Raw genomic sequence first — 13,432 nt, forward strand, 5'->3', positions numbered from 1 at the left:
TGATATCACTGCATGCAATTTTACAATCCTCACAAAAGCGTCTGTGTCTTGGGGGCCCATTTTTGCCTCCTTTGATTCTACAGTTTTCTAATGATAAGCATTATAAAAATGCCCAGGCAGCTAAAGAGATACTTCCTGAATTCTTATTTGGGTGTATGAAGGGAAAGATGCTGCCAATTAAAAATGCAATAGAGCCCACTATTGTTGATTTATGGTGGTGGAGGACATAACTTTTCCTCATTTTGGTTATTCAATTTGGATAACAACCCAGTTGCTATGTGAAATAACTTGATTTTCCCATTGATGTGCAATTCTTCTAACACCATCATTTGGCATACTGACTGATGATTGGATAAATTTCCCTGACTTTTACTATGCATCATTTAAATTACTTCTTTGCATAAAGGTTTAAATTTACTTTGGAGCAGCCATTAGAGAATTATTTTAAGGACTGTTTTGATTTTCATTATATTGTCTCACTTTATGCAATGGATTTTTTTCACTTTCAAGGTTATTACACTAGTTGTCCTTCTGCCTTCACTTTGAGTGCAACAAAAAAAGGGGGGGGGGCGGGGAGAGGGGTAGAATAGCTTCCACACCAAAGAGTAGAGGTTAGGGAACAAGTGTGTTCCTCCTGCTAACCTGAACTATGACACCTCTCCCTTTGAAGTCATCTTCCTTCAGGACCTGAACATTCCATCTTTGAGGTTTTGGTTCAGCTAGCAGTATCAAGAATCAAACTCACTTTTTATAAAATCATAGTTCCAGCAATGCACAAAGCATAGATCTTTATCGTATGTATCAGTGGAAAGCCTGGCCATTTGTTTCAAATTTAACAGGAGAAAAATGGGTCACAGAATTGGTCCACAAAGAGTAAATGGCGGGCCCTCCCTGGTGACGCAACAGGTTAAAGCACAGCACTAAGAAGCTAAAGCCACTTCAGCATGAGTTTGATACCCACCCAAGAAGTGACCCGCATGGCATGGCAGAACTCTCCTGACCACTGTTCCTCTCAGCAGTGTACTTCATCAATCAGCCTGTTCTGCTCCCCACTGTCTCTGGTGAATCCTCTCAGCACACCTGCATCTCTAGCCTGTACCCCAGTTCTGTAATGCAAAAATAAATAAATAAACCTTTAAAAAAAAAAAAAAGAGGAAAGGGCAATACCCATGGAGGCAGATCTAGAGAACTCCAGCTAACTCAATAGCTAGAACAGAGCTCCATCTCCAGATTCTGTCACCCAGGAAATCCTCCTCAGTAGTCACTTCTTTTGGTTAAATGACAGAGGCAGGACCCTCCCTGGTGGCGCATCGGGTTAAAGCACAGCACTAAGAAGCTAAAGCCACTTCCGCATGAGTTCGATCCCCACCAGCCCCAAAGGTGAACACATGGCGCGCCAGACCTCTCCTGACCCGCCCGCTGCTCCCCTCAGCAGTGTACTTCGTTGATCTGCCTGTTCTGCTCCCCGCTCTGTCTCTGGTGAAGCTTCTCGCTGCCCCTGCACCTCTGGCCTGTACCCCAGTTCTGTATGCACAAATAAATAAATCTTAAAAAAAAAATGACAGAGGCATATGCATTGTCTTCTAGAAGGGTAAGAAAAATGGCACTTAGTTAACTGTTTATGATCAGATTTGAAATTAAGTAGCTCTACTGTCCAATATTTTTTTAAAGATTTATTTATTTATTCATACAGAACTGGGGTACAGGCCAGAGATGCAGAGGGTGAGAGGATTCACCAGGGACAGAGTGGAGAGCAGAACAAGTAGATTGACGAAATACACTGCTTAGGGGAACAGCAGGGAGGTCAGGAGAGGTCTGCCACACCATGTGGATCTCCTCTGGGGTAGGCGGGGATCGAAGTCATGAGGAAGTGGCTTAAGTTTCTTAGTGCAGTGCTTTAACCCGCTGCACCACCAGGGAGGGCCTCTACTGTCCAATATTATAACCACTGGGCACAACAGGCTACTATGCACTTAAAAAGTGCCATCAGTGTAAAAAACATAGTTTGAAGGTTTGTTGGAAAAAGGAAGAACCCAAAAAATCTCATTAATCATGTTTATATTGATTACAAAGAGAGAAGATAATTTTCATACACTGGCTTTGAATAAAATATTCTACCAAAATTCACTTCACCTATTTATAGTTTATATGTAACTTTCTGAATGGAAATAGCTTTTAATTATATAATGTAGCATGTTTTATAGTTCCTTTTTTTAAAGATTTTATTTATTTATGCATGCAGAAATGGGGTACAGGCCAGAGGTGCAGGGCCAGAGAAAGGATTCACCAGAAGCAGAGTGGGGAGCAGAGCAGCAGATAGATGAAGTACACTGCTGAGGGGAGCAGCAGGCAAGACAGGAGAGGTCTGCTGCGCCATGTGGGTCACCCCTGAGGTGGGGATTGAACTTGCTCTAACCAGCCACAACTTGGCTTAGCTTTGCAGTGTAGCACTCCAACCTGCTGCACCACCAGGGAGGGCCCTGTTCTATATTTCTATTGGGCAGAACTATAATAGGATACGATTGAACAATTGCCTTATTGTGGGGGTTAACTTTATATGGCAACTGAACTAGGCTAAGGGGTGTCGAGATGGCTGGAAAATGGCCATTATTTCTGGGGTGTTTGAGGGTATGTCTGGAAGAGATTAGCTTTGATTCAGTAGACTGAGTAATCTTCTCTAACCAGTGTGAGTGGGTACCATCCAATCTGTTGGGGTCCAAATGGAGCAATGAATTCCTGAGAGCGAATTCTCTCTTTCTCCTTGAGCAGGATGTTCACCTTCCCCTGCCCTTTGGACAGCAGAACTCTGGATTCTTGAGCCTTTGGCTTCAAACTGAATTATACCATCAATTCTTCCTGGTTCTTTTGTTTGCAGCTGGTTGATCAACAATGGCTGAGTATATTGTACCTCTCATAGCTACATTATATCTGCTATTTTCACTACTAAAAAATGTTATTCTGGGCAGGATGTAAACCCTCCAATGTCGACCTTCTTGTAAATCTCAAGGAGAGCCTACAGAGTTCACAACGGCAGTTCACAATGGGAGATACTCATTCTGCCCTCAGTAATTAGAGACTAAGTGTCACTGCTACCTAATTATGGCCTTTAAATGTGTTCATCTGTCTACTTGTCCAATAATTTCTCCAACGTTCAAATGTATTGAAATAAAAAGTAGAAATGAAGGTAAAATTTAAGTACTATTTACAAGTACATAATTTAGGCTGAAATTATGTTAAAAAATGAAGCAGTCCAACTTTTTCTTTGAATCAGGACACATTACAGGTGACCAGTACAGCAGACAGTTCCCAAAGAGTGGACGTTCATGGCAAGTACTACATTTATGTCAGAAAGCACCAAAGAATTTCAAACATATTTAAGGGGCCAAACATGAGAGAAATATATGAAGGAAGTAATCAGAATGTTTGTGGAGACAATTTTTATGCTCTTTGTGTCAATAAGACCTGAATGATCCTAGAGTTACCTTCTTAATTCTTCTCTTTGCCAAAAATACCTTAATTTGCAAGCAAATTCACCAACAAGGTCACTCTAAGCAGAAATTTTGTGTTCTACACAACTAGCGGAAAAGAGCAATGAGGCAAAAGGAGCTGCACAGATGAAGCAACATCAAGCAGGCATCCTGGCCAGTCCTGGTGCACTGACCTGCTCACTTGACACCCAAGAACAGCAGCAGGATCAATCTCCATCTCTCTCTCCCTCACCCTTGCTCACACACACAGACACACACACAGGCAAGCACACTGAAGCTTCTCCAGAGAACCAAAGAAACATACACATCTGAAACATGTCTATCACAAAATCTGACTCTCTCCTGTTTTCCTAGAGGCACACCCTGAATAGAATCACATGCTTCATTGTTTTAAGAAACCTTTCATACACCTCGTGAACAGAGGCCATATAACAGAAAGACTGGTGTAATAACTCTGGAATTTCAAATAGGTAAAACTCTCGGCTCTTTTCCCACAGGACTGCTGTCCCTGAGACACTGCTTCTCGGTTATTCGATTGAGCTGGAAGGCAGAAAAGCACCCCATGCAGCACTTAGTCTTGCCCTCCTCTAGCATTCAAGTAAGCCAGGAATTGCCAAGTTTCTGAGCAATTGATTCAGAACCAATTTGTGGCAAACAAATGCTCTCCCGCTACTAGAGTGGAAAGATCTCTCCATGTGCTTTTGTCTAGACAGTCTCGACTACAGGAATATAATGTGTTGGCTGGCCCTCCGGTGATTTATTAAACGCCAAATCCATACAGCACAGGCACTAAAGCTTAAGAAATGAAAAAAAATAGCTTACCCGGTGGACTTGTAATGACTTATTAAGATTATGTTGGCAGCAAGACTTATATAGTATCAATAAATAATAGCAATCTATCAAATAACTTGGTTGAAACAGTAATGTTTAGAAATATCCCATTTAAGGTGGTGAAATGCACCCACTGGGGATTAGTGGCATTGAAAAAAAATTCCCAGGCAATGATGTGAAAGAATCTCAGGTCTAATACAGCAATTCTGCATGGAGTGTCAGTTGTCTTAAAAATATATATATACTCTCAGCTGAACTCAGTTTCAAAAAAGTGTGCAGACCAAAATCTGCCCAAGAAAAAGCAAAGGTTTCATGGCAGGTGAAGAAAAACTGCCATAATGAAAATAACTTTTGATAGATACTTACTAAACACACCTTATCTATATAATCAGAATCAAAGTAATGTGTCACTTTCTATATCGGTTAAATTCAACTATATGGCAATGAGAAATTTTTTCATTGTTTCTTTGGGAATTAGAAGATAATCTTTCAAAAGGCAGCATACTGTTATGAAACTTCATGACAGTACTTCAAAACAGACTACCGTGAAAGGACTACTTACTACTAATCTCTAATTTACAACCCTATGAAAAGTGAGGTTAGTAAGAAAAATAGATGTTTATTCACTTTCTTTGGAGATGTTCTTCAGAAATAATCTAGAAGTCCATGCATCTTTAGAAAAAAAATGTTCTTTTTGATAAACTTGGTGCAGCGAAAGCAATTTTCTCAAAATAGTGTATGATTGATTTTCCCAAATTGTTCTTTTTAATATTTAAACACTCATTATACCCTAAATTATAATGAGATATTTGACAGCAGTAAGAGGTCTATTATTCCTCTGAAGTTTTTCAGATTTTCTCACAGGGAAAAAGATCAGTGTTGGAGTTCTTTCCCTATTGCCTTTTCCTGTGCCTCTTCTCCATAGTGGTAGCACTTGGGAGTTCACACACAGGAGCACAGGCCATGCTGTGAGAGTGGGTAGGTGTTCCAGGCTCTGCGTTCCTTGGGCACTGTTACTTGGTATTCCTAAAAGAAACCATCTGACAGGTGACCGTTATTTAAGCATTTTTTTTTTAAACTGAGGTAACAGTGGTTTTTCGCTTTGTCTATGACTTAGGAGTGTCTGCTCACCCTCTTCCAGTATTGTTACCACACCACACCCACGGTTCGCAGGCCATCCTACTTCGCTGGCGACCCAACATTCAAAAGCAAACAGGATGACATGAGGTAGCACAGCTTTTGATACAGTAAATGGGCTCTCAGATAAGCATTTGCGGATTTGCCTCCTTTGACAAATTTATGACAAAATTGGTTTTCCCAGACCTCTTAATTGTCTGTGGGCTTACTTTTTTTCTCTCCTTTCCTTGCAGTTTCTCTTCTCTTGACAGGTTTAGGGTCAAGGAAAGGAAATCCCAAACAAAAGCGAATAGTGAGAAAGCTCGCTGGCACCAATTCCTCTTCCTCCCTATGCTGCCCCCCCATTCCCTCAAACCCCCCCCCCCATTACTCTTGCTGATTCCCCTTTTTGTTTGTCTTTGTGTCAATAAAGGCTGGTGCCCACTGGTCTCCATCCCAGCACTAACTTTTACTCCACCCCCTTTACGGACTCTGGCCCACCTCCCCTTTTTCTTTGTTGAACATTGTATAAATAGCCCTGTAACTTGCCAAAGAGCAGGACGGTGGTCGGTGGTCTTTTGTACTTGAGTCTGCTGTCCTCACAAATAAAATCACTTTCCTTTTCCTCAAACTCTGTTTCCTTTTATTGGCTGAGGGAAACTGAGACTGGTGTTCAGTAACACTTTCAGTCCTCTTTTGCCATAAAGACATCACAACAATTTTTTTCAGGGATTTTTTTATAACAGGGAAACTGTGTTGATTGTGATATGTCGCGTACAGGTGGACAAAAATAATAGTAAGCTAGCTTTTCCTGCTTTTGACAAAGCTAATATTAGGCAACAATCATTTTAGTTTAATTTTGTGACAATGAGCATTTAAATTTAAATTGGATTTAAATTTTAAATGAGGGTGGTGTGTGCAGAGGGAAGAAAAAATCTTGGGTTCCAAAAGATTTCGGATTTATATTGGAAGGATTTTAGCACTCTACATTTGAAGCTTCTGCATAATTTTAAATAAGAAAAACTGTAATTTGATCATTTAAAGTAACATCAAAAAAGTTCAGAAGACTTGGCATTCCTATTGGAAATTGGTTCTGAATGTTATTTAATGGTTGACTAACTTTGGACATTTTTCCTAAATTTGTCTGGAGTTTAAGCTACCTACCAAGAATCCAGAACAATCACATGCTGTTGTAATATTTCAGAATATCTAGGACAAAAGGATGAAGATTTCTAGACAGCATTTGGCTCCCAACAGCAACAGTGCTAGGAAGTAATATGACAATGCTTTCAAAATAACTCCCACTGTATAATCCTAGTCTTGGGCAAAAGTACAGTTAGGCCTAAATACGGAATACACTCACTACCGCATGTACAAATTCTCAATCCATTTACCTTGTAGGCAAGCTTTCTCATGAAGTTCCCAACAGAACAAGAGAGTACACGAAAAGAGGTGAACTAGGGACCCTAAGAACTGAAGATTCCTCACAGGACAGTAATGGCAGAAACTCCCAAGAAAAGGAAGTGTGTGTCTATCTCTTGGCAGACCCAGAAAACAGTCCCTGAGAAAACAGAAATTAAGTCTCCAGGAGAAAAGTTTTTTCAGGGAATAAAATTAATTGAAATAGTGAGGTGAGTGCTATACATCTGAGAAAGTTTAAAAGGAAATTAGTGATACAAAGAAAATTAAACAAATCTATCACCAAATAACTTTGAATCCAAGGGAAAAAACTAAAATTGAGAATGAAATTTTATAAACTCTCTACCTCAGTTTTGATACTGTTCATAATAAAAACATTAAATAACCAAGCCAAAATTAAAATGTAACCAAATTTAAAACTTGGGGCAGGAAGCTTTTATGTGCAGTTAGGTTAGGATAGCAAGATTTAGCAAATAAAAAATACAAGACACACAGTTAAATCTGAATTTCATATAAATAGATAATAATTTTCTGTTTAAGTATGTGTGAAATATGGTATAGAGAAAGGTGGAAGGCATGAAAAACAATTTTATTTTCATCTTCCATAAAGAAGAATCAAAAGTTAAAAAAAAAAAAAAAAAGTAGGCAGCCTTAGAAGTCAAGTAGTAATATCAAAAAACACTGGTGGTTGGAGAGGGGAAAATTATGAAAAGAAACATGAGATGACACTACTTTTTTATACCAAATATCCCTTTGAACAATTTTACTCTTTATTTACAAAAAGAATTTGATTAAAATACAAGCTAAAGTGTTAGGCAGATCAGAAGTAAATATAGCAAAATGCTATAATTTGGATAAACAGGATTTACAGGTGTCATATTATTCTTAATATTTTTTTTCCTTTGGGAAAGATCAGAGCTATCTAAGAAAATTTCAACAAATATTTAAAGACTACTTGCTTTGCAAGGTTTCCAAATTACTGGACTCTGGGATTACGATGTCAAAAATTATGACCAATTTGGTGTCTTTTTTTTATTATTATTAATACATTCAGTCAATAAATATTTGTTGTGCAGCTATCACATTAAGAACATCAGATTGTTATGGAAAATCTATGAACACTCACAAAAAAAAAGAGAGAAAACACAGAAAGGAACTCAACATCCAATTATCAAAATTTCAGACAACTCAAGCAGTTCATCACATAGTAGGTCACACAGCAGGTGGCTCTTGTCCCTGTCCTCAGAGTTCTTACAGCTGATCCATTCTTGAGCACTGAGCTGATCTAGGAGCCACGTGAGCACAGGAGCCAAGCCCAGGGCTCCTTAAGGATTCCCTCCTAGAGCAACAGTGTCCAGAACAGTACTGAGGAAGAACTCAGGAAATACTTGCCGAAGCAGTAAATAAAATGAATCACTGAATAAATCACTGAATAAATGACTGTGGTTAAACCTTATTTTACAAGCCCCAACGGTAATGAAACACTTAACAGAGTTAGACCAACTAAGAGATAGTGAATTAATTGCCATTTATTTCATTGCCTTTTTAATAATAATAACAAATAGGGGACCCAGGAGCTAGTTTGTAAAAACAAACAATAGGGCTTGACAGAATAGAGAAAAGGAAGACTGAAAAATCAAAGACATAACTCAGAAATCACTTAGCCTGGGAGTCTGGAAAACTCCAGGTCTTGCTATAAGAAATAAAACAGAGAGAAGAGTCAGCTTTGGGGGAAGTTAAGAATTTCATTTTGTGCATATTAATTTATCTACAACACTTGTGACCCAAGTGGCAGTCATGCCTGAGACATCTCAGTTTTTTAAAAAATGGAAATGTGAAAAGTAGGCAGACAGTTCCTGCTTTTTGTCACCTCAAATATCATCGATTTGATTTCTTGAAAGTCTCTTTTACACAACTCCATCTGACATTCAGCCTCCTTCAGGAGCTCATTTATCAGGCACAGCCATCACTTGCAGCAGATGAGGAAGATCCCTAAGCCCAGCTCCGCCAGAAGGAAATCAGCGTTGGCTTGCCTATGCAGGAGCGCCATCTAGTGGTCAGAGAATGTCACTCGGGCTAGACTGAACGCAAGACTTAGTGTGGGGAGAGGAATGACCGACTTGGGGAAGGCAGGAACATTCTGTCTCCGTTCCAACTTTCAGGTGCGCTGTGGGAAAACCTGTACCTTTCACTGTCCAGATGAATTTATCATTGCATATCCTGATGCAATGCTAGGAAATGAAGTCCAAAGTCTATTAATGTATTCTTTTTTTTGCTTACAGAACTGGGATACAGGCCAGAGGTGTGGTGGGTGAGAAGATTCACTAGAGACAGAGTGGGGAGCAAAACAGGCAGATTGACAAGGTACACTGCTGAGAGGAGCAGCGGGCGGGTCAGGAGAGGTCTGCCACACTATGTGGGTCAGCTCCAAGGCGGGGATCAAGCTCGTGTTGCAGTGCCTTGGGAGAGCTTCATAATGCGGTGTTTTATTTAACCTGTTGCACCACCAGAGAGAGCCCCTACTAATGAATTCTTTTTTAAAAAAAAAGATTTATTTATTTATTCATACAGAACTGGGGTACAAGCCAGAGATGCGAAAGGTGAGAGAATTCGCTAGAGACCGAGTGGGGAGCAGAACAGGCAGATAGACGAAGTACACTGCTGAGGGGAGCAGCGAGCGGGTCAGGAAAAGTCTGCCGCGCCATGTGGTCACCTCCCAGGCAGGGATGGAACTCATGCCGAAGTGGCTTTAGCTTCTTAGTGCTGTGCTTTAACCCGCTGTGCCACCAGGGAGGGCCTATTAATGCATTCTTAAATGATAGATACAGTCTAACAGAACAGTGAAGTCAGCATACCCTATTTTATTTAGGTTTTCATATTTGGTGAAGAAATGGCATCGTTTTATAGTCATAAATATAATCTGACTATCACATCATTAGGCAAAGACTTGCAAATAACTAACTTGTAAATGGCTTACATATAAAATGGGTCCCTTTCCTTAACTATTTAAAGATGCTAGCTTCCTTATTGTATCCCCCCCCACCTCATTCTTTAAAAAGCATTAAGCTATTTTGATGCTCAAAGTCATCTCCTTTTCTCAGAATGTCCAGAACATTCTGTCAAACCTTTAGAGCTATTTATATGCATGTCTTATCTCCCTTGCTAGGCTGTAAGCTTCTAGAGGCAGAATCCATTTCTGACTCACACATTAAAAGCTCCAAACAGCTGATTACCAAACAATGGTTCTAACATCGATGAGTCAAAGCTTCCTTTCAGAATTTCATGTGAATGATAGACTCCCTTGACCCCGCCAAAAAAAGTGATATGCACAAATAGGCAAGATTTTGCTCATACTCTGAGAGACAGTGGTAGTCCTTGAGGGCCAATAAGAGGCTTGTCTAGTTAAGAAATTATGACAAAAAACAAGAATTTCTGTAATGTAGTCTATTCAGAACTTAGAACATCTGCATGAAAAAAAAGGCACAAGAAGGAGAGAGAGTAAGGCCTATACAGCCTGACCTGCTCTGCATTGTTGCTGTTTACTGAGATTAGAAGTACAACTGTAACTCCTCAAACTTGTGAGAATGAATGAAATGTGCAAATTAGTGATGCTGTTCTTGGAGTTAGTGGATTTGGAGTGCAGGGGTCATTGGATGGAAGAAGGAATGCAGGGGAGACATCACAAATTGAGTCACACAAAGAGGTAGCAGAGGCTGGTACAGCAATTGACACAGCCATAAAATCAACATCCTCAGGCACCGAAGCCCGATGCCTGGTGCCCAGGTGAAGACAAGGACATGGAGATGGAGTGCAGATGAAGCTCACTAGGGAATCTCCAGTCTTCTCAGATTCTATTCAAAGTTAACAAACCTAGGCTCACAAGAGTGAGCCCCTCCCAGAGAGAAGCTGTCTATATCAGGGCAGTCTCTGCACCAGCACCAGCAGCTGCTCCTCTGCCCACCTGTGCCTATGCAGGTGCTTCTTTCCACCCACTCTCTCCCTCTGCAGGGAGCAGCCTCCTGCCTGCACCATGCTGGGACTTCTCTGCACTGACCTCCCTCAGCAGAGGCCTCTCCTAAGACCACCTGCCTGTAACCAAGCAACCCTCTCCCTCTGCAAACCTGTCGCTTTCGGGCAGCTCTTCCTGCCCACTTGCACCTATGCAAGTGTCTTTTCCTCTCCCGTCTCTTTCTAATCAACTTACTCTTTAAATATAACTGAGTCTCTGTCTCGTGAAGAATCTCACCGTGTGCTACTGAAAGGGGAGCTCTGGTGAAACCTTTCCCAGAGTGAACCCAAGAACCCCGAACTCAAAAAAAACGACATCAGGTTCACTCTGGGAAAGGTTTCACCAGAGCTCCCCTTTCAGCAGCATCGCGGTGCGTTCCTCAGGCAAGTTTCTCCAGGAGACAGAGTCAGTTATATTTGAAGAGCAGGTTTATTATGGGAAAGGACAAAGGAGTAGAGGATACTTGCAGAGGCACAAGTAGGCAGGAAGCAGGGCTGCAGGTAGGCAGCCTTGAGGAGAGCAGCCTCTGCTCCCTCTGAGGGAGATCAGTTCAGAGAGGTCCAGGCAGGGTGCAGGTCACGGGCAGGCTGGAGGCTGCTGCCCTGCAGAGGGAGAGAGTGGGTGGGAAGAAGCACCTGCAGGTCAGAGGTGGGCAGAGGACTGCAGCCTGGTGTTAGTGCAGTCCTTCTCTTTGGGAGGGGCTCACTTCCTGTGAGCCTAGGTTTGTTGGTTTTGAATAGAATCTGAAAGGGACAGGAGATCCCACAATGGGCTCAATCTCCATATCTTTACCTGTCACCTTTTGAGTCTGTGGTAGACACAGCCTACAGCAGTCTGCTACCTGCTAAGATCTTATGCTTTATAACCTAGGCCTTGATGCCTAAGGATCTTGGTTTCTGTAGCTGGATCGATGGCTGTGCTAGTCCCTTCTACCCCCAACTCCCTGTATGAGTCAATCTTGTGATGCCTGCTCTTTGTCCTTTCCTTCATCATAAGCATTCAAGGGCCTAGACTTGACTGAAATCCCAAGATTCAGAGGAGGGCCTGCCATGCCCTCTAACCCAGGCTTTGAAGCACCCTGGTGTCCTAGTTTGTCGACCCAGGTGTGAGAGGAATATCTTTCTGTGTGTACTTAGCAATATTAGAAATTTTGTATAGTTAACACCTCTCTCTCAGACACATGCACCACTCTAAATGGGAAAAAATAACAAGCACAAAACGAGATTTCTTACCCTAAATCTGCCCTCTTGGATAGCATGTCTGTTATCTTGTTTCCACCTCAATCCTCCCCCAAATGACCTTCCTCTAAGAACACTGACAATCTGTCCCCAGTTTTGAAACTCTCCTGCCTTCCAAGCAAAGAACTAAACCAGAAAGCTGAGTGATGTTTTCACCTCAAGCAGAGGAAATGGCTATGAACTGACAGGGCCTCTCCAGTGAGGTCGGAATGATGGAGAATAAGAATAGAATAGCTGGAAAGGAGGCACCATAACTCCAGAAGCCTGGCTCACACAATGTCAAGAGCTGGAGGTGAGGATAGAAGGGATTAACACAGGCAGTAACCCCGCATTAGGACCTAAGAGCTAAGGCTCCAATATCCAAGCTGGCAGCAGAGGGCTGTAGGGAGTATCAGGAGGGTGGAGCTGAAGGTGAAGATGTGGAGAGTGAGGGCCTTTGTAGGTACCAGTCCCCTTTCAAATTCTACATAGTTATTCAAAATGAACAACCAACCCACTCCAGGAAGGAGCCAGCCCCTCCCAAAGAGGAGGCTGCAGCAGTCATCAGGGCAGTGTCCTCTCTTGGCTCTGGGCAACGGTCCTTGCCCACCTGTGTCTATGCAGGTGCTCCTTTTTGCCAACTCTGTCTCTCCGAAGGGCAGCAGCCTCCTGCCTGCCGGTGACCGGCACCTTGTCAGAGCTTCTCTGCACTGATCCCCTCAGCAGAGGCCACTCCCCTAAGGCCACCCCCCTGCGACCATGCAGGCCTCACTCAGCAAACCTGTCCCTTTCAGGCAGCTCCTTCTGCCCATGTGCGTCTGCAATTGTGCTTTATCTTCTGTGCCTTTTCCTAATAAACCAACTCTTTTAAATACAACTAACATCTCTGTCTTCTGAAGAAACTCACCTGGGGAACTCTCTGTGTGCCCTACAAGGGGCGCTCTGGTGAAACTTCCTAGGGTGAACCCAGGGACCTCACGCTCCAAAAACGTTATCAAGGACCCCTCATAAGGTCCACATCAGCCATATGGGTCTCCTCAGACTGCTTGCTACCAACTCTGCATGATGTTTTCTCCCTTTCTTGTGAAAATAGATGTATCTCCTCTCTATGGGAAATTCTGGTCTTCCATCATAACTGTCAATGGATTTTTAAAACACCTATCTGTTTTCACAGTATGACCTAAATACAAACATTTTATCAAAAATTAGGCAAATAAAGTTTTGAGAATTTTCAGAGAAAAGAAATTAATTACAAACCTTACTTAGCAGTTCTTGAATGCAGAAGAGAAAGTAAATGAGAAACATGGAATTTAGAAGCCCTTGCCTCAGCCTGCTTCTGAATGAACTGAAGA

This window comes from Condylura cristata, unplaced genomic scaffold (assembly GCF_000260355.1).
Source record: "Condylura cristata isolate star-nosed mole 26May11 unplaced genomic scaffold, ConCri1.0 scaffold00001, whole genome shotgun sequence".
NCBI classification, from domain to species: domain Eukaryota; kingdom Metazoa; phylum Chordata; class Mammalia; order Eulipotyphla; family Talpidae; genus Condylura; species Condylura cristata.